Source organism: Mauremys mutica, chromosome 2 (assembly GCF_020497125.1).
Source record: "Mauremys mutica isolate MM-2020 ecotype Southern chromosome 2, ASM2049712v1, whole genome shotgun sequence".
NCBI lineage: Eukaryota > Metazoa > Chordata > Testudines > Geoemydidae > Mauremys > Mauremys mutica.
The window spans coordinates 101,350,488-101,375,902 of NC_059073.1; positions in this window are offsets into that span (position 1 = coordinate 101,350,488).

Below are 25,415 nucleotides of genomic sequence, written 5' to 3' on the forward strand. Positions count from 1 at the left end.
ATAGACTGCTCTACTATGATGCGGAGCGTTGCTATCTGGTCCGTGCATGATCTATTCTGCCGGAAGCCTGCCTGCTCATCTCGTAGCTGTGGATCGACTACATCCTTCATTCTCTCTAAGAGGACTCAGTTGAAGTCCTTCCCTGGCACCGACAGAAGTGTGATTCCTCTGTAGTTGGCACAGTTGCTAAGGTCTCCTTTCTTGGGGATTTTGATTAGGTATTCCTCTTTCCAGTCTGCCGGAATCACTTCTTCTTCCCATATCTTCTCAAAAAGGGGGTACAACATTTCCAGTGAAGCATCCAAGTCTACTTTCAGGGCCTCTGCTGGAATGTCATCAGGTCCAGCCGCCTTCCTGTTCTTCATCATGGTGATGGCTTTTCTGATCTCGTCTCTGGTTGGTTTGTCGCAATTGATTGGAAGGTCCTCGTTGGCTGGGTCAATGTCTGGTGGATTTGGTGGTGCTGGTCTATTCAGGAGTTTCTCAAAGTGCTCCGCCCATCTGTTCATCTGTTGTTCTATTCCTATTATAGACTTTCCCTGTTTGTCTTTGACGGGACGTTCTGGCTTGCTGAACTTTCCAGACAGTCGCTTGGTGGTGTCATATAGCTGTTTCATGTTGCCGCTGTGTGCTGCCTGCTCCGCTTCTGCTGCCAGTACATCCACATAATCTCTCTTATCCTTCCTAATACTCCTCTTCACTACTCTGTGGGCTTCAGCATACTCTTTTTGAGCTTTGGCCTTTGCTGCTCTAGTCCTGCTGTTGTTAACTGCTGCCTTCTTCTTCTTTCTGTCTTCTATCTTAATCAAGGTCTCTGCTGTACTCAACAGATGGCAGAAAGTGAGAGAGACACTTAGGTTAGCATGCCAGGAAGTGCTTGGCAAAGTGGAGAGGCCACGGCTTATGTACTCAAAAACCCAGAATAATGTATACTATTTTTGTTGCAAACTCTTCCAGTCTAATGTTCGAGCCACATTGGGTTCTACAGGAACAAAGGACTGGAAAAATCTGGCTAGAAATCTGGCATGCCATGAGAAGGCAGCAAATCACCAGAGAGCATTCCATAGGTGGAAAGATCTTGAGATGAGACTAAGGTTAAAGGCCACCATAGATGATCAGCATCAAGAGAAGATTGCATCAGAGTCTCTTCACTGGCAAAATGTTCTGAAAAGGCTCGTCATTGAGAATGCTTGCTACCCAAAACCTAGCACTGCGTGGCACTTCAGATCAGCTGTATGTGCCAAACAATGGAAACTTCCTTAAAATTGTGGAGCTGATGGCGGAGTTTGATGCTGTACTCCAGGAGCATCTAAGAAGAGTCACCACCCAAGAAATGTACACGCACCACTACCTTGGAAAAACAATTCACAATGAGATTGTAGCAGGGTGGACCCTGCTCCTGCCCGGAGGGGCTTAAAATGCTGCCTGACAGGGCTTGAGAGGGGTGGCTCTGGAAGCTGGGCTGATTAAAGAAGTGGCTGCAGCTGGGGCCACGCCCCAAACTGAAGCCCTGGGGCTTATAAGAGGCAGGGAAGCCAGAGCACAGACAGTCTCTCTCTGCCTTCAGAGAGGGATGGGCCTGGCTGCTTATGAGCAGAGGTAGAGTACCTGGGTGAAGCAGGGCTGGGAACAGGCTGAGGAGCTAGGGAAGCTCCAGCCTGGAAAGCCCCAGGCTGCGGCCTAGCAAAGGGCCAAAGGTACTGGGGGTTGCAAAGGGCAGCCCAGGGGTAGGACAAAGCAGCAGGTCCAAACCCCTATTGCCTGTGATGAGTGGGCTGATACTGCAGTCTGCCCCAGGGTGTGGGGCTAGACCATGACTGTCAGTGGCCACTACTGAGGCAAAGTGGGGATAGTAGGGTGGGGGTTCCCCTGGGAGGGGGAGACCCAATTATAGTAAAAGGGGCACCGGGTCCTGGGAGGGACACGGGGCTGATAGGAAAAAGGGGGATCACCGGCCTGCAGAGGGCGCTCCGGGCTGAAAAAGAGCTAATTCCCCAGAAGAACCAGCAGGAGGCGCCGCGGCGGTGAGTAGCCCGTTTACAGAGATCATACAGTTACTGGCAACAAAAGTCAAACAGAAGATTGTGGCATGGCAGAACTGAAGTCAGCAAGATATTACTCTGTTATTCTGGACTGCACACGTGACATCAGCCATATGGAACAAATGACTTTAATGGTGCGTTTTGTAATAACGGAACCTAGTGAAAATGTCTCTGAAATGGTGACGGTCAGGGAGCATTTTCTAGAATTTATTGACATTAATGATACTACAGGAGCTGATATGACAAATGTGCTTCTTAAAAAGCTGGAAGATACGGGAATTGTGATAGCTGACATGAGAGGTCAGGGCTATGATAATGGAGCCAACATGAGAGGAAAGCACAGAGGAGTGCAGACATGGATCCAAGAGTTAAACTCTCAAGCTTTTTTTGTCTCATGCAGTTCTCATTAATTGAACTTGGTGGTCAGTGATGCAGCATCAGCTTCTAGTGAGGCTGCTGAATTTTTTAATGTAATTCAAAGCATCTATGTATTTTTCTCTGCATCAACTCATCAATGGCAAATTTTGAAGCAACATCTGGAAACATCCTCTCTGACACTGAAATCACTGAGTGCCACATGACAGGAAAGTCGAGTGGAGCCGATAAAGCCTATTAAACACCAAATTGGGAAGAGAGATGATGCCATAGTTGCCATTATGGAGGATAATGCTATGACAGGAACTGTTCGTGGGAGAACAGCAACAGAGGGAAATGGAATCACCAGAAACATACATAACTTCAAATTTCTGTGTGGCTTAGTGTTGTGGCATGACATACTGTTTGAAATAAATGTTGTAAGCAAGAGACTCCAGGGTGTTGACCTTGATATAGCTCGAACAATGGAACAACTGGACAAAGCAAAGTCATACCTACAGTCTTAGCGGTCAGATGAGGGATACAGTCAGTTGAAGAACATTTCATGCAGCTCAAGGAACACAGCAGTATATTTGAGATGTTGTATGATATTCCAAAACTCCGCACTATACCTGAAGACTTACACCAGCAATGCAGGGCACTAGAGACAGTGTTGACACATGATGACATGCATGATATTGATGTGAGTGATTTAGGTGATGAACTGAAAACCCTTTCAAGATACATTTCAGCAGGATCAACTCCAAAGGCAGTTCTGGAATATATGTGCACAAATGAGATGACCACCCTATTGTTGCTTTTGTTGCTCTGCGCATACTTCTAACACGTCCTGTAACAGCTGCCAGTGAAGAATGCAACTTCTCCAAGCTGAAGTTAAAAACACATCTACGCTCCACAATGACACAGGAGAGGCTGGTTGGCCTTGCAACCATCTCAATAGAGCATGAGCTGGCCCAGACTGTGGACCTTCAGGAAGCAGTTCAAATCTTTGCAACCAAGAAGGCATGGAAAGCAACACTTTGAATAATCAAACAGATAAAAATGCCAGTGTTTACTATGCAGACAAAAAAAGTTACATTTGCTATTCAGGCATTTGAAAGGTAAGTGTTACTTAAAATTTTTGAACAAGGCATTTTAAGTTGTTAGTTCTCCTTTATTGGGGTAGGTAGCAGAGCAGTACCATGAGAGGAGTAGAACAGGAAGAAGGAAGAATTGAGACCTTTCAAATTTTTGGCCCAAGCAAGGGGAAATGGGAGCATCATTTGAGCTCCCCGCCTCAGGTGCCAAAATGTTGTGGGTTGGCCCTGACTGGTCTGGAGAGGCATTAGGTAACAATTGTTAAAATATTTAAAGGGGCTACATAAATACCTAAACATTGAATCGGTTTGTCATGTGCATTATAAGCTCACATTATGTTAAGATGGGAGACTGTCTGAAATGATATAGGCTGCAAGTAGAGCTGGGTAATATTTTTTTTCAGATTAATAGTTTATTTACCAAAAAACAAAGTTTTGTTTAACCCCAAACTATTTGTGAATTTGATCCAATTAGTATCAGCTGGGGGAAAAATATTTTCAGGATTAGCTTCAGAAAACATGCACGTGTGTGTACATGGTTATCCATCCCTTTAACCCAGTGGTTAGGGCACTTCTCTAGGAAATGGAAGACCCAGGTTTGAATCTCCACTCTGGAGCAGGGATATGAGCATCCTGAAAAGGAGGCTACAGGCTCTTGTGGGATGGGTTGCTCTCAGTCTTGCCTGTTGAAAATGTTCCACTTTGTAGAAATATATATACTAAAAACCACAGGTCTCTCCTCTAACCACTGAGCTACAGGTTGCAAGGGGACACACAAACACACACCATTTTCTGATGCTAGCTGGATTTTACATTTGCTGACAAATTCCATACATTTTCAGAACCAAACTGAATATTTGTCCTGATTTTTCAGTTTTCTGACCAAAGCAAAGAATCAGTTATTCACCTCTACTGGCTAGGAAATTCCTAAGCAAAGCACTACAAAAATCCCTTAACTCCAGGGAAATTATCACTTTGGCCAATGCAATTTTTCCTTTAGAGAAAGTGGTACTTTAAGAGACAACAGAAAACTAGAAATTGCAAGTTAATATTTCCTTCTATAGCCCTCCTTCCACCAAATAGTTGTAAGCATGCAAATATACACAGTAAATATCACCCAAGCAAGCTTAAATCTGTTCCGACAGAACCACTCTGAAAACAATTAGAAACTCAGAGATAACCTTATCCAGCCAACAATGTTCGTGGTCATGAGTAACCACAATAAACATTCATAATTTAGTCTTTATGAACCCGCCTGATCAGGGGCGGCTCTAGGCATTTTGCCGTCCCAAGCACTGCAGGCAGGCTGCCTTCGGCAGCTTGCCTGCGGGAGGTCCCCAGTCCCACAAATTTGGCAGCAGCCTGAGTGAGGTCCGCCGAAGCCGCGGGACCAGCGGACCCTCCGCAGGCATGCCGCCGAAGGCAGCCTGCCTGCTGCCCTCGCGGCGACCGGCAGAGCGCCCCTGCGGCTTGCCGCCCCAAGCATGCGCTTGGCGTGCTGGTGCCTGGAGCCGCCCCTGTGCCTGATGGGCAGATAATCTGGTTTTAGAGTTTGATTGTCAACAGAACACCATTGCATGGACAGATTTAACATGATTTGAGTGACTATATCTATACTTTGCATATTTTGAATATCGAGGGGGGGATTTTGTAAAGTGAATTTATCTTGATATTTCCAGGATAACGTTTAAAACTGTAACTTCTTCCTTATGTTATTTTGACTGAATCAAATGGTTGTTCCAAACATAACTCCAAGTTGATGAAGTTTCTTGCTTGGGTTTTACTGAAGTAGAAGTCAGACTTAAAGGACAGGGTTTGCCAGGATCATTCCTATATTATACAGAAATATACAGTGAAAAGCTTTCCTACACTACTCAATTAGATGCAATAATTTTGAATAATACAATTTCACAAAGGCTTAAATGCCATTAGTTTGATTAGTTTTCCCACTTTGCTGATTCTAACTGAGCATAATTGGAAAAACTGTCAGAAAATTTTGATGGAACAGATTATAAAATATTTATTGCTGAAAAAGTTTAATTGACCTGATGAGAAGGTTATATAATCTGGCATATGTCTTATTATGTAGTATTTTCTTTATTTCTAAAATGTATTTGTGTTTGATATGTATTTGAATAATGAGAAAAGTTCTATTACAATTCTCAATAAAATATAATTTAAAAAAATACCTAAATCATCTATTTAATTCTGGTTCTTTTGACTTCATTAGATTTTCTAATGGAGCAGTCTGTTCAGACATATCTGAAGCAGAAGCTTTATTAATCTGCTACAAAAGTTAAATGACTCTAGATGCTAAATTCCACTGAACCTTTAATACTACTGTATTAACATATTTATGACTATGAGCAAGGAAATTGTTTTGTGAAAAGCAAATAACAGGTGCACGAGTATGTATATGTGATCATTTATACACACTATATTAGAACCATTTAAAGTTATCCATCACCACAGGAAAGACAAAACTACATAACAGTTATATACTACTGTATAAAACCATAATCTGATACAGTAAATAGGATGTAAGCGAGTTCCTATTGTACACAAAGAAGGAGTGCTATATAGTTGCACCCCACACTCTTTATTCTAGGCAAACTGAAGTTATCAGAGCTCATTTAATTACTAGATTAAAGTTCTCAAACATGAGTGACTGAAGTTAGGCACCTAAAATACATGGCCTGATATTCAGAGGGTATAGAGCACTTGAAAAATCTCGATTTCCAGAGCAGTTATGGGCACTCTGTTCTTTTGATTAATCTGGCCGCTTTCAGTTGCCTAAAGTTGGGCACCCAAAAACTGAAGTATCCAAAATTTGAGCATTTTTTAAAACCTGGCCCTGAATCGATAGGTAGAGTAAAAAAAAAAAAAAAAGCACTTCGCTTATTCAGTTAGTATTATTGGGTGAAATCATGGTATCATTGCTATCAATGGCAAAACTCCTTGACTTCACTGGGGCCAGGATTTCGCCCATTATACGTCATCATAACTAAAGATAATGTGTATCTAGCATAAAGGAAAAACCAATTGTGCTAGGGAGGGCAGGAAGAGAACAGTGATTAAAAAATAAAAAATACAATTATCTGGTCAAATTCTACTCTTCACCCCATTTTGGGCAAGTTTTATATTATTATTATTATACATATTATAATTTTCCAGTATTAAATGCAACAGTAAACAGCGAGTGAATTTTTTTTCAGCTTTTGTAAGACTAAGTTACAGTAATGTTAGATATTTAGCTGTATTGTATTAATCCCAAACTTTCACTGAATTATTTCATTTTATTCATATTGGCATATTGGATGCATCCGACAAAGTGTGTATTCACCCACAAAAGCTTATGCTCCAATATGTCTGTTAGTCTATAAGGTGCCACGGGACTCTTTGCTGCTTGTACATAATAAGTAACACTTATTCTTTGAGTCTTGCTAGAGTCACTAATACATTTGCTTTTCTACTTTAATTGACTCATTTTTATATTGACTTCAGCAGATAAACAAGTAGTCTTGGTATTTACTGGTGTCAACACTGCACACTTCTTATGACAGTGTGTAAAGTACAGACATAAGCAGCCCCTCTAGCATGGGTATAAATGACAGTGTGGACAGTAAGGCAAGACTTTGGTGAGTAGCGTAAAGATACGTCTGAAGCCTATGGGTAAGTACCCATGTATATACCCACACGGCACTCTACTCATCCAGGCAACGCCTTCCCCATCTACAAGGATATTTGTAGCACTGTCATGTCCCACTGCTCCCCTGCTGCTGGAGCCTTTCCCCATCACAGGAAAAGACTCCAGCAGCCTGAAGGCAGTGGGGAAAGGCTCCGACAGCGAGGAGCTGATAGAGCCTTTTTACACAGCCTCCCACATCCCGGAGTCTTTCACTGAAATATGTCATACACACCACAGTGTGGCTGCAACTTGCTTTTCATGGCTGCATGTAGCTACACAGACCCTATGCACTGCCGCCACTGGTGTGCAGTGTAGACCAGTGGTGGGCAACCTGCAGCTTGCATGTGGCCTATCAGGGTAATCTGCTGGTAGCCCACCAGTTTACGTATATTTGCACACCCGCCCGCAGCTCCCAGTGGCTGCGGTTCACCAATGGGAGCTGCAGGAAGCGATGCAAGCCGCCAGAACATGCTGGCCACCACTTTCCGCAGCTCCCATTGGCCAGGAACGGCGAACCACAGCCACTGGGAGCTGCGGGCAGTCATGCAAATGTAAACAAACTGTCTGGCGGCCTACCAGCAGATTACCCTGATGGGCCACGTGCAGCCCACAGGCTGCAGGTTGTCCACCACTGGTGCAGACATATCTCTAGTTTTTCTCTATGGTGCCTTTTTAAATTTTAAGAAAAGGGAAAATACTATTAAAATGTAGCTATTCTGTGCCCAAACTGTACAAACAATGGCAATGCACATCAGAACATGCCTTTCTAGAAAGTGTTAATAAGCTAGTCTAATTCAATTAGGCCTCAGCTTGTTAAATTTTAATGAAACAATAATCAATTTGTCTTCACTTCTCGCCTCCCAATGCACCCTAGGCTTACATAACAACGGGCCAGCACTGTGCACCCTGTTGTGTCCTATTACTTAAGCAAATTAAATTTTATATTACTTTAGGGAATCACTGATACAACAGAAAAAATAACTATGTAAATCAATACTTTATTGGAGGAGTTTTGCCAATACTATTGATATTTCTCTGGTAGCCAATGAAAGTGATCAAATTTCTTACATTTGGGAAATAAAAATGTTTAATAATACTGTGATGTTTATACATTATGTGTTTTATTGCTTGCTTTCTGTACACTGGATCTTTAATTAGAGTGAAGTTCCAGTCCCAGTTGCAGAGCCAGCTGCAGTTTTGTATTCAAGTGCAGGCAGCTACAGAGGAAACACACACACTGTTGCTCTACCATGGAGATTTAACTTCTGGGTTGTTGTTTTTTTTTAAATTGCATTATTCCCTTAGAAGAAAATAAAGGTCCATCTGACTGAAAGTATATCCTTGCCTTTGGTGTATGGATGCACATATTTATCTTGGTGTATATATGGTAGGTAGAACTGGCAGCCTTTATAATAGATGCAGCTGCCTCACACTTTTCATTGTAAGACCCTGTTTTCAGTGGCTTCCAGCTTAACTAAAATAACTATTTGGACTGAAATTTTCCATGCCAGATGCCTGCAGCTGGCTGATTCTGTTTCACGTTTCAGCCAAAACAGTTCCACTATTTATAAAAAATAAGTGTAGGGAAAAAAATGTTTCCCTACATTAAAAAAAAATAGCATGAGATCATGTAATTAAAGGCAGTATCATAATTCATACACACAAGGCGGCAAATTAAGTTTGCACAAGCAACCTTAATTCTAACATGTTGTAACTTTTGAGAGCTTAATTTTGCAACCTTACTGTTCTTTTAACAGTTTGACTGTAACATAAATATGTACGTATTAATGTAACATGTCATTATGAAATGAAATATATGCATATGTAAATCAATAATTCAACTGGACTCCATTGGTACACTAACAAAATTTGTGGGCACACCCATTTGCACGTGCAAAGATGAGTATATACATGTATTTAGGCAGAAGGAAATGTTAACTAATCCTAGTTTTAAGTTTGGCCTAAAAAATACATTGGTAGGCACAAGGTTAAAAGTGCAGTGTTATGTTGAGTCATTGCAACCTCTAAGTCCTGGACTCTGTTTCATACTGCAAGTGTCATTTTTAAAGATACACAATATTTAATAAAACATATTTAAGGGGAGATTGTTCTATCATGATAAAGATCCCATAGGAGAAGAATAGGATTCAAATTAAAAAAAATAAGATTTGCCTTTCTCTAATTAATTGTATTTTCTAGTTACTTAATTTCAGCTGGGTCTCAATACATTACAGCATTGGACCTTTTAAGGAGTTTAATACTATAAATGACTTTACTGAAACAACCATGTTCATGTATCTATAAAAAACAGAACAAAACAAAGCTCCTCTCAAACACTGGCCTATGTAGCCTCTGGATGACCACATTCAGTCTAGAATAGAGTTGGGTGGGAAATGGTTAAATAGTTTTCCTGTCCTGCAAAAGTATTTGAGCTTTAAAAAAAAGAAAATCTGCATCAGGATGACACCAAGACCTTGCTTAACTTGTTTTTGAAGAGCGGGGAGGGGAGGAGAAGCGGAAGTGGCGGGAGGGGAGATCAATGCACTCTCAAATAGCCAAAAAACTGGTGGTTAGAGCACTTATCTGGGATGTTGGATACAATTAAGTAGAGCAGGAACCTGAATATGAACAGGAACCTGGATTTCCCACATCCCAGATGAGTACTCTAGCCACCAGTCTTTTGGCTAGTCTGGGTGTGCGCTCTTGTACTTGTGTGCACACAATTCCATTTTGGACCTGAGAGACCTTCTCGATGAAATTTTTGTCAAAAGCAATCCGTTACCACAAAAAGTTTTACTGAGCTCACCACTCCTGTACTACACACTTGAGTTTGATTAAAGTACAATGCATTTCCTTTTGTTTTAAGAAAAAACAGAAATTCAAATAGAAACAAAGGAAAGTGATGGAAACAAAATCATAGAAACACAAACTAGGATTTACACTTATTAATAGTTCCCTTTCCTATCTAACAATGTAGATTCTCACCCCAAAGTTCAATCTTCTGCTGCATTTGCTAGCCTCAAGAGGCCAGGACCCAATCTTTCATGAAGCACCCCTGCTCATCAAGGTACCTCCTCAGCAAATGGAGCATCTTTCTTCACCCTGTGATATTCTGAATCAGTCTTGTCTTTATTCACAGACAGGGTGATCTCCTCACCATCATATCACTCCTTTTCACTTCCAAGTGGTTTCAATATTTATAGTTTGTCTGTGATGGTTTCCCATTGACTTTACTGGGTTGATGCAACAATGGATAATTGAGCAATACATTACATAATGGGCTATCTAGGGTGTGGTTACAATTCCCTCCCACTTGAATGGCCCATTACTGAGACATATTATTCCCCAACTCATTATTCCCCAACTCAGAGAGTCATTTTCATTCCAAGACCATAAGGGCATAATTTTCAGTACAGTTATACTGAATCACAAATGATTATGAAGATTGATAAGTTACAAGCTTTCAGTAGAGACCTTGCTTGCTACTCTTTCTAGATAAATATCAGGAAAGTGATGCAGTAGCTGTAATGAGTTGGTCAGGTCTAAGACAGAAGTTGCTTGTAAAGAACAGTGAACCCTTAGCCACATGGCATCAGTGTGCCTCTGTCACTGAGCTCAGCTACTAAGCTTATCTCACCATATTACGCAATGCTTTTACTACAGACTTGATTCTTATCCCTGATAAAAACACCATCACTTCTTCTTCAGTTATCTCTCACCCAGTCCAGTCCACCTATGTACAATGCAAGCTGAACAGATTCATCTGTTAACTGAATGAGCCTTTGACCTAAATTAACTCATCATCGAACTACATCAGATTAATACAACATAGTTCCCCATTCAGCATTGTTTCCATAAATGTCTCTTAGTAATTTGTACTCAAACTATAATGAATAACTGATTTGGAAGTTTTCAGCAATTTAGCTAATCCACATTTCTTTGCAAGCAGTCTCTTTGGTGCAAATATCCAGGCACTGAATGTTTTTATAATTAAAATTGTCAATATTTATCTCTAGCTCTAAATGGAACTTAACCTTTCATTTATTAATTTTGCCCTCAAATATCTTATAATAGCTCATATTTTCTCTGAGAATTAGATATATTTATCCTAGCCTAGTTTTCATTTATGATAATATTTATTTACCACTATCAAAACATTACCAATATCATTTCAGAAAGCCAGCTCACAAGGTAAAAATTGTATTACTCAGAATATACACATTATCTTCTAGTGCTTCATTTTTAACAATGTGTTCACTTCTTCCTACTTGTGAATGTTAACACTGTTTTAAAAAAAGTTGGACTGAATTATCTGGAAACTGAAACCCACTATTTATACACAGAGCAAGTACAGCAAAGAGGTCCATGTCTCAAGGTCATCAGACTTTGACATTCTGCATTGAATGGATAACCTCTAGGGGGACAGAGAAATTCTTTCGTATTTAATCTTGGACCTGCAAGTCTGCCAAGTAGGATGCCAATTGCAATGCTATTTTTTGTAGTGTGGATACTTCTCTACTAAGAATGGACTAAGTGCAATTTTCAAAACTCTCCATCTTCTTTAAATCAGATCCCTCAGGGTTTAAATCCATCTTCTCCCCAGTTAGAAAAATATGTAGCGATAAGTTACTCAGCTCATTCCCCTGTTCTTTGTGGATCTATGGTCTGATCTAGTACTTCATCACCTTCTGCCACTGAATCCGCAGGCAGGGAGAAAACCAATCCAACAATTATGTAGCTAACCAATCTCATTCACCATAAAAGAACTCTGCCACCCCCCCACATGAAGTATAGCAAATAACTCTCTTTGTACATGTAACCAGGTAAAAGGTGCAGGTTAGAACTATTCTGGGATCCCTGCAGGTATGCAATATAAAAGTATGAAAAAAATATTGAATCACCATTTCTAATTGTGTGCAACAGTGATTTATTCATGTTGAACTTGACATTCAGTGGCTTTGTTGTCTTGTGTCTAGCATCTATTTTGGTACCTATACAACTAATTATAGCTGCACTTTGAAACATAATACTTGCTAGGATTTCTACAACCAAGTGGCTACAAAACAGATAATTTTGCTAGACGAAAATGTTTAAAAGCGGATCCATGATGTCCTCTGCTCTAGAACACAACTCCAGACCACTCTTGGAATGGATCCCCTTTACCAGTTTCCCTTTTACTATTTATAGTCTCATGTAGGAAGAAGGACCAGACACAGAAGCTGCTGCTGCTGTCTTACGAAAAGTACAATGGGAAACTTAAAATCCATACAAAGACCTTGAGTTTTAAAGGTCTCCTCCAAAAGACAATAATTAAAAGGATTATTTATTTCCTCCTTTGCCTTAATCATCTGTGCTCTAATGCTCTTTTCTGGCTGCATCTGTAAGCTATTAACATTACTGCAAATTACATGGCAAAGTAAGTGCTAGCAAAGCTCTGACTGCACTCTCTCTGGGAACTTGCTGGCAAGAATTTTCATTGATGTGATTCCTCAAAGTCAGTAATCTTCCAAAAGTTAGCCAAAGGAAACATTATCATTTTTAAAGTGTGTGAGGCTACATATAGTAGAGTAGATGCTACTTAGCTTTTCACTAGCATTGCACCGTGCTGACAGCAAAGTCATGTATCATTAAGTTAATAAATAAGGAAGAAGAAACTAACTCTCAACAAATGTACAAGTACTGTAGTGTCTGAGGCTGGACATAACCAGGCAGTATTTCCACTAATTTCATTTTCATTGAAGTGTACTGACAAAAGTAATAAATCTGTATCTTAATATAAAAGAAAAGAAGGAGAGATGGGTTTGTAAGCACTACAGAAATTGCAAACAATAATGTTGAGTCATAGCCATGACTCATGTTTCACTCCTGATTGTCAATAAAAAAAATAGGTTCTGCATCTACAACAACACTGGATTTTTTAAAACAATGTAAGCATTATTCCAGGAAACACCAAGTTTCTATGGACTGCCAGTAGAATTCTATAAAGGAGTACACTGATGAAATTACATCATACCTTAATAAGCCATGTACAGTAAACACTAGAAGATTGCATGCTACTTCAAAACAGTAAGAGATGAACTAATTATAATAGCCCATATACAAAACACAGCCAAGAACCTTTAGTATTGACCATCCTTTTTTCTATCTTTCATTGCCTAATGGGGACATCAAAATATTGGACAAAATAAGACTGAAACAACCAGTACCTAGCATTTTTCATATAAACACTCCCTTTTCTCATGACAGAATAACACTTCAAGCTAAAAACATTTGATGTTGTTACAAACATTTTCAATATGATACAACCCATGGTTATATAGTAGCTAGTCTAGAGACTGAAAGGCCTTTGACTTTGTTTCATGGAGTTTTGCATTCTCCTAATTTAAAAATGATCAATCTTGGCCATAAAATAAGGAAATGGATTAAACTACTCTATACAAAACCAATAGGTTGTATTAGAACTAATCAGATGATATTAAACTGATTTGAGTTGGGAAAGAAGACAAAGCTGGATGTCTACTATCATCTTTTTTTCTGACTCTGTAGAGCGATCCACATGGCATAGAGAACCCTCATCAGCATATTTGTTTACAAGATCAGGGTGCAAATTACCATGAAGAGTGTAAAATATGCCTTTGCTTATCTCAAGTCATTTTTTCAAAGGTCTTCTGCTCTCAGAGTATTAGTATGGAGAAGAAAGTCTCTCCGTATCAGATTCACTATACATAACCACGTAAACAAGTAAAGTTGGGGAAGACGGGGATTGTTTTTTGTTAATGGTTTAACTGGGATAGGGACCATTGGCACTTAGGGGCTGATGTAAAGCTCATTGAAAAATCAATGGAAAGAATCCCAAAGACTTCAACAGCTTTGGCTCAAGTCTTTATAATTCATTAATTTTGTTCCATACATGTACCCACGTTTCCTTATTCAATAGCATATATATATATTGTACTGGTTTTCTCTGACCAGCTACTACTATTTAGCAATTACCGGTATATAGCTCCTGCTACCACAGAATCTCTAATGGTTTCCCAAATATTAGCTGATTAAATATAAATTTACACATGAGGTTGGTGAGGTAATTATTATTCCCTAATTACAAATGTTTTTGCTCTGCCTTAGGCTGGCTAATCAACACCATACAGTTAACCATTGCCAGAGAAATGATTAGCAGCTAGTTTTCTTACCTCCTAGTCCCATGCTCTAACCCAGTGGGTCTCAAAGTGTTGTACTGATGACCCCTTTCACATAGCAAGCCTCTGAGAGTGACCCCCCCCTTTATGCATTAAAAACACTTTTTAATATATTTAATGCCATTATAAATGGAGGCAAAGCAGGGTTTGGGGTGGAGGCTTACAGGTCTCGACCCCCCATGTAATAACCTCGCGACCCCCTGAGGGGTTCCAACCCCCAGTTTGAGAACCCCTGCTCTAACCATTATACCATACTGACACTTGATATTAATCTTGTGCTTGCTACAGCCTTAGTTTTGATTGTTAAAAATTGATTAGGAAGAGGTCACTTCTGCCTTAAAGATTAAAGCAAGTATGTGAGATGGTAGCCAAATCACATGTAAATGATTCTCTTAACAAGAGCCCCTCACATTTGTTATGAGCACTTTTAACAAGGGAGAAGACAACTGTAAGAGTGTTTAAGTTTTATTTTCACCACAGGTAAATAATGGTATGTGATGGGTTCCAGCCCCATTCAGTGCAGATGCTATTTGCCCCCTTTGTTAAACAAAAGGAGCATGCTGGAAAAGAGGTGGAAACAATTCTCAGGGAAATTTGTTTTAGATTAGGGCAAACACAAGCTGTCTTGTCTGTTCACCTGCCTTTTTCTGCTGGAGGTGCAGCTCCTGCAGTAGGCTATTTGGAACCACTTTTCCTAGTTTGCTTTTATTTCTTGGTTTTATCTCAGTATTTTATGGGTACAGATATTCTGAGCACCCCAAATAAGCATATCTCACAACCAATAGTAAAAAGGGACTTCTGAATGATTTTTCTACTTTAGCTTCTCCAACATCTCTAGAAGCCTTGCATGGCACCATCTCTCCTTATTTTGTCTCTATTTATTCCTGGCTTGGTTGTTCTCTCAACTATGTTAAAACTCTTAGACCCCAAATCCTGAAAGCTGTTCCACAAGGGCAAACCCCACTGAAATCAGTGAGGCTCTAGACACATGGTGCAACTTGCACGATTGTAGCCATGTTTCATTTCCAGATTGGTAAAGGAGAAAGACTGCTATAGCTGAAAAGTAAGCTCATAAATTTGTTAGAGTGTGATACTAAGTACATAAGCATGAAAAGTCTGTTGTGGGGAGGTGGAGCATTGGTTTAAAGGCTATAACAGAGTACAAACCCTTGAGATGTTTCAGAGGAGAATTCCAGTCAGACCAAGTTCCTGAGCAGAGTATGTTTGTCAGAGCTTTCTGAAAGGAAAGGCATGGGCTAGAAATGGCTGGTTTTATACAGCAAGGCTGGGCTCTGCTGAACAGCGCCACCTCTGGTCAATCAGATTATGGCTAATGTGTGTGATTTTTTGTTTGTTTTATGAGGAAAATAGAAGTGGTCAAGAGGCTGTAATAAAAGTGTGACCCAGGGTTACAGGCAATAATCCCACTCCAAACACCATTGAAGTCAGTGTTATCACTGATTTTAAATGATGGGAACAGCATTGGCCCAATATGAATACCGTAAATTACATAGAAGAATGAAGTATTTTTTGTGTGTGTTCTTTTTCATAGAAAATTGTTTTGTTGGTGTTGGTGGGGGTTTTTTTCATTCCAGCAGAGTGAATGTTCTGACAGAACATTATATTTAGGGGGCAGGGTACTACTGGGGGCTAGTTCAGTGCTTAGGGTTGGGGGCATACAATAAAAAAGTATCAATTTATTTTAGAAGGAGACAAAACATGATTTATTGCTTTCTGTCCAATAGTTTTACAGCATAAATCAATAAGAACAGCCAGAATGAGACATGATATCTGCAATCAGTGATGCTGAACATTAACACAAAAACTAATTACTTGAGAGAAAATCATAAAAATCTAGCTACAGCTGTACTGAATCAGTACAAAAGAGGCTGCATACCACTGTGCTGTGCACAGCACTTCATGCTTCGCTGCTTCCTAAATATGGTTTGGGGGGAGGAGGGGACATATTCGCAGACCAAAATTATATTTAGGTTGGATTAAAGTTGTGACACAAACAATGAAAATTCTGATAAGGTTGACATTTCTTTGTTTACTTTATGGGTTTGAAGGGTAGTAACATTTTTGAATTAACATCTTAATATTTTTAAAGGATATGTGTATAATAGCCTTATAGAGAAGATTATAAACTGTATCCCCTTTTTCTCCCCTTTATCCCAGGAAATTTGAATGGCTCCTTTGTGAACCACTTAAAGGGATATATTCTGGTATCTGGCTGTCTGACACACACACCAATGGGATTCAAGATTCCTCTTAAATAAGATCACATGCATTCCTGAATATCTCAAGGCATTGGTCACTGTGATTTTATTAATTTCCTTACATTTTAATCCAAAAGAAATTCAACACCAAAAGGGCCCAATCCAATGCTCCAGGAGCCCTGGACATACACTGAAAAACACAGTAAGATAGAAACCGCAAAATATCAATCACCCAAAGAAGCAGCGCCTTTTACTTCCACCCAGCTCTACATCATTTAATCACTAGGCATATGACCTATACAGCTTGAAACTCCATTTCACTTTCTCACAAGACAAGAGTTCCTTTGAAGGTTTGACCCCACCAAGATCTGATCAGAAGGCTGCCTGCTAATCCCAAAGGAGGTGGTGGAAATCCAAGTGGGATAGCTGAAACAAAGTACTGGGGAAGAGTTAAAGCTTAAACCTTGAAGCTGAGAAGCAGAGTTTTCAGTGAAACAGACTGTAACTTGTCCCCAGAAGAGTGGAGGTAGCAGGTATAAATTGGGCTGATCTGTCTTGAGGGAAATGCTAAACTTAGGTAAGACAACATGTTAAACCCTTTTCTTTCTGATTGCTATGTTCCTATGGATAAATAAATAATATTTCATTTTGAATTCACCTACTGTTCCCAGCTCCTGAAGAGAAGTCTATTGCAGGGGCCAAACCCAGTTGGACCTATTGAGGAAACACATTTGGTGAACACGGATGCTGTAACCTGGAGATCCAGTTTTAAAATGGGTGATTCGTGGGATTCCACTCTGAGAGAAGTGCAGGTTCTAGGCTGATTGCTTGAAAGGGGTGCCCACTGAAAAACTGCATGAGAGGTCAAAGCTACTGCTCATCCAGGAACTCTAACAGGGGTCCTTCCAGAGAACACTGTGCCAGCAATCCCATCCATTTAATAATGAAAGAGATCAAGTTCAAGTGGCTCTGTCAGTCACAGCTGTGGCAATAGGGATGAGGGAGAGAGGAAGTGTTTCAAGTAGGAAAATCCCAGACTGTGTAGCACCTCCTTTTTCCCTTTCTCTTAGCCCAGTTCCATCTCCCTTTCCAAAATCCCCTCCCCTCTGCCAGTTTCCCCTCTCTTCTAGATTTCTTTTCTTTCTCACTTTCATTTCCCAAATCTCAGGTTCTCTCTCTCTCCCCCTCTCTTTCCTTGGTTCTCTTCCATTTCCTTGCATCAATATCTCTTTCTCCCCCCTAGTTTCCCCCTCCTCCTCATTTTATCAGTAGTGGAGCTGGTTGTAATCAGGAATTTTTGCCAAAAAATCCACAACTTTTTCCTTAAACTTTTGTCAATGATTTCACTGAAAAATATTACTTGGCAACATGTGAGAAATTTAGCCAGGAACAATTCTCCTAATAAACACCCCCTGGGTATCCCTGGACACCAGCTGATGGACACTTCTGTGAGCATGCTGTCCTTCTTAGTCTTGTTTAGATAGCTCCAAGTTCATCTTTGAGGTCTCCTCGGAGGTCAACCAAGAAGGAAAAGGTGGCTATGTTAAATTGGTCCCTCCTTGTTGGTAAAGAATGTTCATGTACTTCATATTTTTTTTTCTCCAGAAGTGCCATTTGTATGCAGCTGTGCTTCTCACAACTATTTTAGCCACTCAGAACTTTCTACAGAACATATTTAAGTATGTGCTAACATCATATCTTTGGCAAATATGAGTAGGGCCTTACATTTTATTCTCAAGAATCCTGCTTTCTCAGTTCTCACACAGAAGGAAAGACTGCTACATTAATATAATTGCCCCCTTCATCCCTTAAAGAAAGATCTTTTTGACAGCTATTCTCTTTCAGGAAATGGTTCAGTAATGCTATCCACAATAGTTGTGAACCTTTCCAATCTGCAAATAAAACTTAATGCAGAAATCTGTCCAATGGTAGATGATATCTTTAATACACCATACATTCCTGCCAATTCTAAAAAAGTCTTTTTGGGGGGATTGATTTGTTTCCAGGTTTGTTTTTTGTGCTTTTTTAACCTCTGCTATCCACAGTAGAAGATTAGAAGGAATGCTTTGCTGCTGTCTTTAATTTTTTTAAATTGATCTTGCATGAGGGAAACATATTGTCTAAAAGAAGATATGTCAGAATGTATCACCTAAAAATGGTGTAGTGTGAATTGATTGTTTTTAGAGTATAGCAGCTTTGCATTTTACCCAACTGTAATCTCTGTAATAAAGAGATTAATAATTGAGAAGCCAAAAGTCCAGAGACACTAGACATGCAACAGAGGCACTTTATAAATCTATATGAAGGTGACTGCTGTCCTAATCCTGTGCAACTAAACTGAGCTAATTTCAGTGTCTAAACGGGTTTGTATAATAGAATGGGAATTGTTATGGCCAAGAATGCAATGCTGAAGGAAATTTGGAATATTCCAAGGCATAAATAATGGCAATAATGAAAAAAAGATTGTAATGGAAGGTGATGGAATTATTTGCTCTTTCAGCTAAATATAGAAGAAGTATTATTTGGATATCAAATTAATATCTGAAATATCTACTTTGGGACTAGAGCCTGCTTTGGCAGTAGGTGACTAAATGAGCCAGTAGATCTTTTCCACCTCTGATCCCCCTTGCCCAGTGATTTATATATCCCAGTGCATATTAGGATTACAACAATGAGACTGCTGGTGAGGCGTATGCTCGTTAAATTGTGAACTTGGCCTGTTGTGGGATCTATGTTAACATCTCTCTAAAGATGCCAGTTAAAAAATTATAAATAATTCAGTGCAGTTTGTCCTTGTGTGTCCTGGACAACATTGCTAAAAATAAGACATTCAAGCATCTACCCCCATGTTTGGTTTGATTCTTCCTCCAGGCCTGGAGGAGGACAAAACTGATGATTTTGTAAAGGGAAATTATGCCTCACCAATCTATTAGACTTCTCTGAGGGGATCAACAAGCATGTGGACAAGGCTGATCCAGTGGATATAGTGTACTAAGATTTTCAGAAAGCTTTTGACAAGGTCCCTCACCAAAAGTTCTTAAGCAAAGTAAGCTGTCATGGAATAAGAGGGAAAATCTCATGGATCAGTAACTGGTTAAAAGATAGGAAATAAAGGGTAGGAATAAATGGTCAGTTTTCAGAATGGAGAGAGGTAAATAATATTCCCAGGGGTCTGTACTGAGACCAGAACTGTACAACATATTCATAAATGATCTGGAAAAAGCGGTGAACAGTTAGATGGCAAAATTTGCAGATGATACAAAACTACTCAAGATAGGCAAGTCCAAAGCAGACTGCAAAGAGTGACAAAGGGATCTCACAAAACTGGGTGACTGGGCAACAAAATGGCAGATGAAATTCAGTGCTGATAAGTGCAAAGTAATGCACATTGTAAAACATCATCCCAAATATACATACAAAATTATGGGGTCTAAATTAGGCATTACCACTCAAGAATGATCTTGGAGACATTGCAGCTAGTTCTCTGAAAACATCCACTCAATACGCAGCAGCAGTCAAAAAGGCTAACAGAACATTGGAAATCATTGGGAAAGGGATAGATAAGAAGACAGAAAATATCAGATTGCCTCTATAGAAATCCGTTGCATGCCCACATTTTGAATACTTTGAATCTGGTTGCCCCATCTCAAAAAAAGATATATTGGAATTGGAAAAGGTACAGAAAAAGGCAACAAAATGTTTAGTGGTATGGAACAGCTTCCATATGAGGAGAGATTAATAAGGCTGAGAGATTTTAGCTTGGAAAAGACATGAAGATATGATGGAGGTCTATAAAATCATGACTGGTATAGAGAAAGTAAATAAGGAAGTGTTATTTACTCCTTCTCATAACACAAAAACTGGGGGTCACCAAATGAAATTAACAGGCAGCAGGTTTAAAACAAACAAAATTAAATATATGTTCACACAATGCACAGTCAACGTGTGAGACTCTGTGGCAGAGGATGTTATGAAACCCAAGACTATAACAGCATTTAAAAAAAGAATTAGACAAGTCCATGGAGGACAGGTCCATCAATGGTTATTAGCCAGGATGGGCAGGGATGCAAAACCATGCTCTGAAGTGGCCTTTATTTGCCAAGATCAGGGAATGGGCAACAGGGGATAGATTTCTCAGTGATTACCTGCTCCGTTCATTCCCTCTGAAGCACCTGAAATCGGCCACCTCAGAAAACAGGACACTGGGCTAGAAGGACCATTGGTTGGACCAGTATGGCCGCTCTTATGAACAGTTCCTGAACTAGAGGTAGGGTGATTCAAGAGAATACCATAATACGGGATTCTAACTACCCAAATGTCTTCTGGATAGTAAATACAGCAACATATACCTAAGCTTTGTGGAAGATAACTTTAAGATTACAGATGCAGAAACTAACAAGAGGAGACATGTCTTATGGAGAAGAACACAGTGAAATGTAAGAACGGGACTAAATCTATTCTACAAGCTGGGGATAGATGTACTCATACTAGCTGCCATCGAGCTAGCATGTTAAAAGTAATAGTGTGACTGTGATAGTTCAGCCAGCAGAGTCACAGTGCTAGCTGCCCAAAGTACAGACCTGCCTGAACCCTGCAGGTACATTCTCAGGGTTACTAACACATGCTGTTGCTACCCTTGCTGCCAAAGCTACACTCCTATGGGCTTGTCTTCACTACTGGGGAGAGCTGCAGCGGGTGTTTATTTAGCGGAAGACCCACTAAATCGACATCAGAGAGCTCTCCGGTCAACTCCAGTACTCCAGCTCCCTGAGAAGACTCAGTGAAGTCAACCATAGAGCATCTCCCATCCATGCAGCGCAGTGAAGACACAATGGGAAGTCCACATAAGCTATGTCGACTCCAGCTACATTATTCACGTAGTTGGAGTAGTCTAACTTAGGTCGACTTACCCTGGGAGTGAAGACAAGCCCTATTTCTAGCGAGTTAGCTTCGATGAAAGCTAGCACAAGAATGCTTATGCAAACTGGGAATCCCATGCCTTGCCTGTTCTATAGATCTAGTGTAACAGAGTAGACTGGAACCAATGACCATGAGCTACCTGAATTTATTCATTCATTAATGTTAAGACTTTGAATTTCCTCCCCCTTCATTCATTAATGTTAGGTCACTGAGTCTGACCTTCTGCATACCACAGGCCATAGAATTACACCCAGTTACTCCTCTATTGATTTTTCTTACTAAGGAGTTCAACACAAGGGGTCAGAATATCACAGGTATTTAGTCACCTAAAGATTCAACTAGACACCTATTGGGATTTTCAAAGCCCCAATATAGATTTTGTGCCTAACTCCCATTGATTTCCCAGGTCTTGGGCATCTAATCTGCATTGGTGCTTTTTAAAATTCCAGTAGGTTTCTAGTTGCATCTTTAAGTGCCTAAGTACCTTTGAAAATCTGGCCCTGGGTATAAAGTCATATATAAAATATTATGTTAACTAATATTTTAAAATGCAACTTATTTCTTCATCTAGATATGCACTGAGATGTAAGGTCTTTGGGACAGGAGACTATACACTCATATGTTTATACACCATAACAACAAGCATAAGAAGAGGTTTTGTCTATTGCTGCAATATAAATAATAAAAAAAATGCATGTGGAAACGTCAGGTACTCTGATGGCTCTGCTGACTTTTTAATTATGACCAATATAAGTTGCCTACAGTCTATCTATGAAAACATCCAGATATAAGGAAATAGATTAGCACAATATATTCTATTATATTGATACTTTATAGAGCACTGTTAGGCATCTTGTGTTTTCAATTAAAGTATTTGCAGAAATTCAATAAAAATCCACAAACCAATTAGAAATTATATTTTACTTTTTTAATTAAAGTACATACATTTTCCTCTTTTGGCTATAGAAGAGAAGCTAGAGAGGAGTGAAAAAAATGTGAGAACTTAGGAACTCAGAAAACATAGGGGGGGTTGCTATGAGATGAAGAAAGATTACAGAAGTAAGAAGACTAACAGCACTTCCAAATATGTTTCTACAAACCTCATGCAGATCACATTGCTGAGTTAAAAGAAAAGTCCCATTTCTCTTTGTTTTTGATGAACAATCTAGTGAACAAATTTGCTGGCATGAATACTTGTGGAAACAGTGAATTTTAAGAAAATACAAGAGAATGTGAAATAAAATTATCTGATTGTTCATCACACAAGGCATACTTTTCATGGGGTGTGGATGGGGCTAAAAGTCAGGAAACCTTGGGTTCAGTTCCTAGCTTTGATGTTAACCTGCTGTACAATCCTGTGGAAGTCACTTTTTTCTTTCATGAAAATTTAGATTCTAAATTCTTCAGTCAGGGACTGTCTCGCTGATTCAGCAGGCCATCACTATTCAGCAAAGCCCTTACATACATGCTTAACTTTTAGCACATGATTATACCCCTTTGACTGAAGGAGGTGCTTAAAGTTTAGCTCCTGATTAAGTGTCTTACTGAATAGGGATAGAACCACTTAGCAATGTTAAGACAGAGTACCTGCAAATTTTTCACCCTGTGAAATTTTTTTGTAAGCTACAAATGCAACGTGTGCCCAATATTTTTACGTACAGGTATCTGAATCACTGTGGTTGCACTTGTGACTGTTCCTCTTGCTAGTAACTGCTTTCCTCTCTCTGCTCCCAGTTTGAGGGATTTAGCAGATGCCATAGTTATCTGTGCTGAGGCCCTGTACCTCTCCCCTTAGTGTCCCGCATCTCTTCCTCTTCCCAACATCATGGCTCCAAATACCTTGCTAAATGGTGGTCCCACCATAAGGCAGAATTGACTTTGAATTGCCTCCCCCTTTGGCCCAAGGCCCACCCACATGAAAGGACACAGGGCATACCTGGCAGAAACAAGGGTGGAGCACGTTGCTCTCCTCAGCCAGCACTCTTCCATGTTTTCATCCCTTCTGCCCACAAGAGGGGAAAGGGACCATTTTAGCCTTTTGACTCCTAACAATACGTTTTCAAAGTGCAGCTTTCAAGACTCTTGAAATGAATGGCTAGGGAGAAGAGCACTGCAGACTCAACATACTGGAAACATTGTCAGACAACGAATGCTCACTTAGGGCTAGATCATGCCTTTCAGGAGCAGACCAGGTTAGGGATGGTGTGGAGTCATCTCACCCTGAAGGGAACCATGGTACCTTTCTGAACATGCAGGCAGAACAGGCTCCCTACCGCACCCCAGTAGCCTGTTCCTCCCATGCACTAGTGCCATGGCCCCAGCTCCTCCTCAACAGCAATGGTGCAGGGAGTGCAGTCCCTGTGTCTTCCCTGAGCGCAGTGTCTGCTATTCTCCTGTGATCTTGGGGTTTGTCTACACTGCAATAAAAACCCATGCAACCAACTCAGAACCCACCCAGGCCATCTGAGTTAGACTCAAGCTATGGGGCTATAAAACAGCAGTGTCAATATTCGTGCTCTGAGACCTTCGCACCATCCAAGGCTCCAGCCCAAGCCCAAACATCTACACTGCTATTTTATAGCCACACAGCTGGAGCCCTTTGACCCAAGTCAGGTGACCTGGGCCAGTCACGACCATGCTGTGAGTCTTTTACTGCAGTATGGACATACCCTTACTCAGCCTGTATAGGCAATAGACAGTATAAAGGCTCCTTTCCCTACTCACTACAGAAGGGCTTACTAGAATCTCCCCCTCTAGTATCTAACTCTACGTATTATTACTCTAGATGTTGGTATTATTCATTTATATAAAATTATTCAACTGTGTTAGCTTTTTTCTGCACAGATAGCCTTTCCTACCAACTCCTGTTTATTACATTATTCACTGAATAGTTTATTTAAACAAACTGCAGTCTGTGAGGAGCTGTTCACAAACTGTTCATTGTCATTACTGTTTGTGGTGTGTAGTGATTGCTGACTGAAATCAGTGAGAGTTAGGTGCCTAAATACCTTTGATGATCTGGATTCTAGTCATGCTATTGTCTTCTTTGACTCAATGATCAGATTTTTTTTTAAATCAGAAAATAATAAGTTATGAACAACAGTTCCATTGCCAATGTAGGCCCTATAACCAGGTCATCTTCCTCCCAAGCCCCCTTGGGGTCTGGGGTCATTCAATGAAGCCCTGCCTCAGTGTCCCTTCTTCACAGCTCCTTATATAAACTCCCCCAGTCCTGAGTCCATAAAGCATCCCCCTTCTGGGTCTAGTTTTGCCACATAACATTCAAAACAGTACTGTGGATTCGCTCCTTATCCCAGGAGACAAATCAAACTGTCCAGCTTCACTGACTCATCCCTGCTTTTGGCAGGCCATTGCCAGATCTACTTATATGGAGTCTCTTCTCTGAAGGAGCTCTCTGCAGCCCCCACCCAAGGCCTTCTTGCTTGGGAACTCCGCTGGTGGCTCCGGGCCTTCCTTATTCTAACTTTCACTCCTAGTGTCTCCTAGCTTTAACAACTTCCTGAGCTCAGAGTCTTCCACACAGGAGCGTCTCACCCTCTGGAGCTTCCTTCCCTTGTTTCTTGTTCTCCTGTGGCTCTTCATAGAGGGTGTCTATTATGCCCCATGGAGAGGCTGTTAATAAGGCACAGGTGGGCTAGACCAATTCCCTTTCAAAGGGCCTTGTAGCAGCCCTGATTCTGCTACTTGTTGCACACAGATGGATCCTGGGGCCTGAGCATAGTCTCACTGACTTCAACGTTGCTGCTGTGGCTCCAGAATCAGTGACACAGAACCAAGTGAAAATTGAGACATTAGGGATGAAAAATCATTCATAACATTTGAGAGACTTCTAGGATTAGCAAATATTTTTAATGAATAATCCAGAAATCTGTGAACCA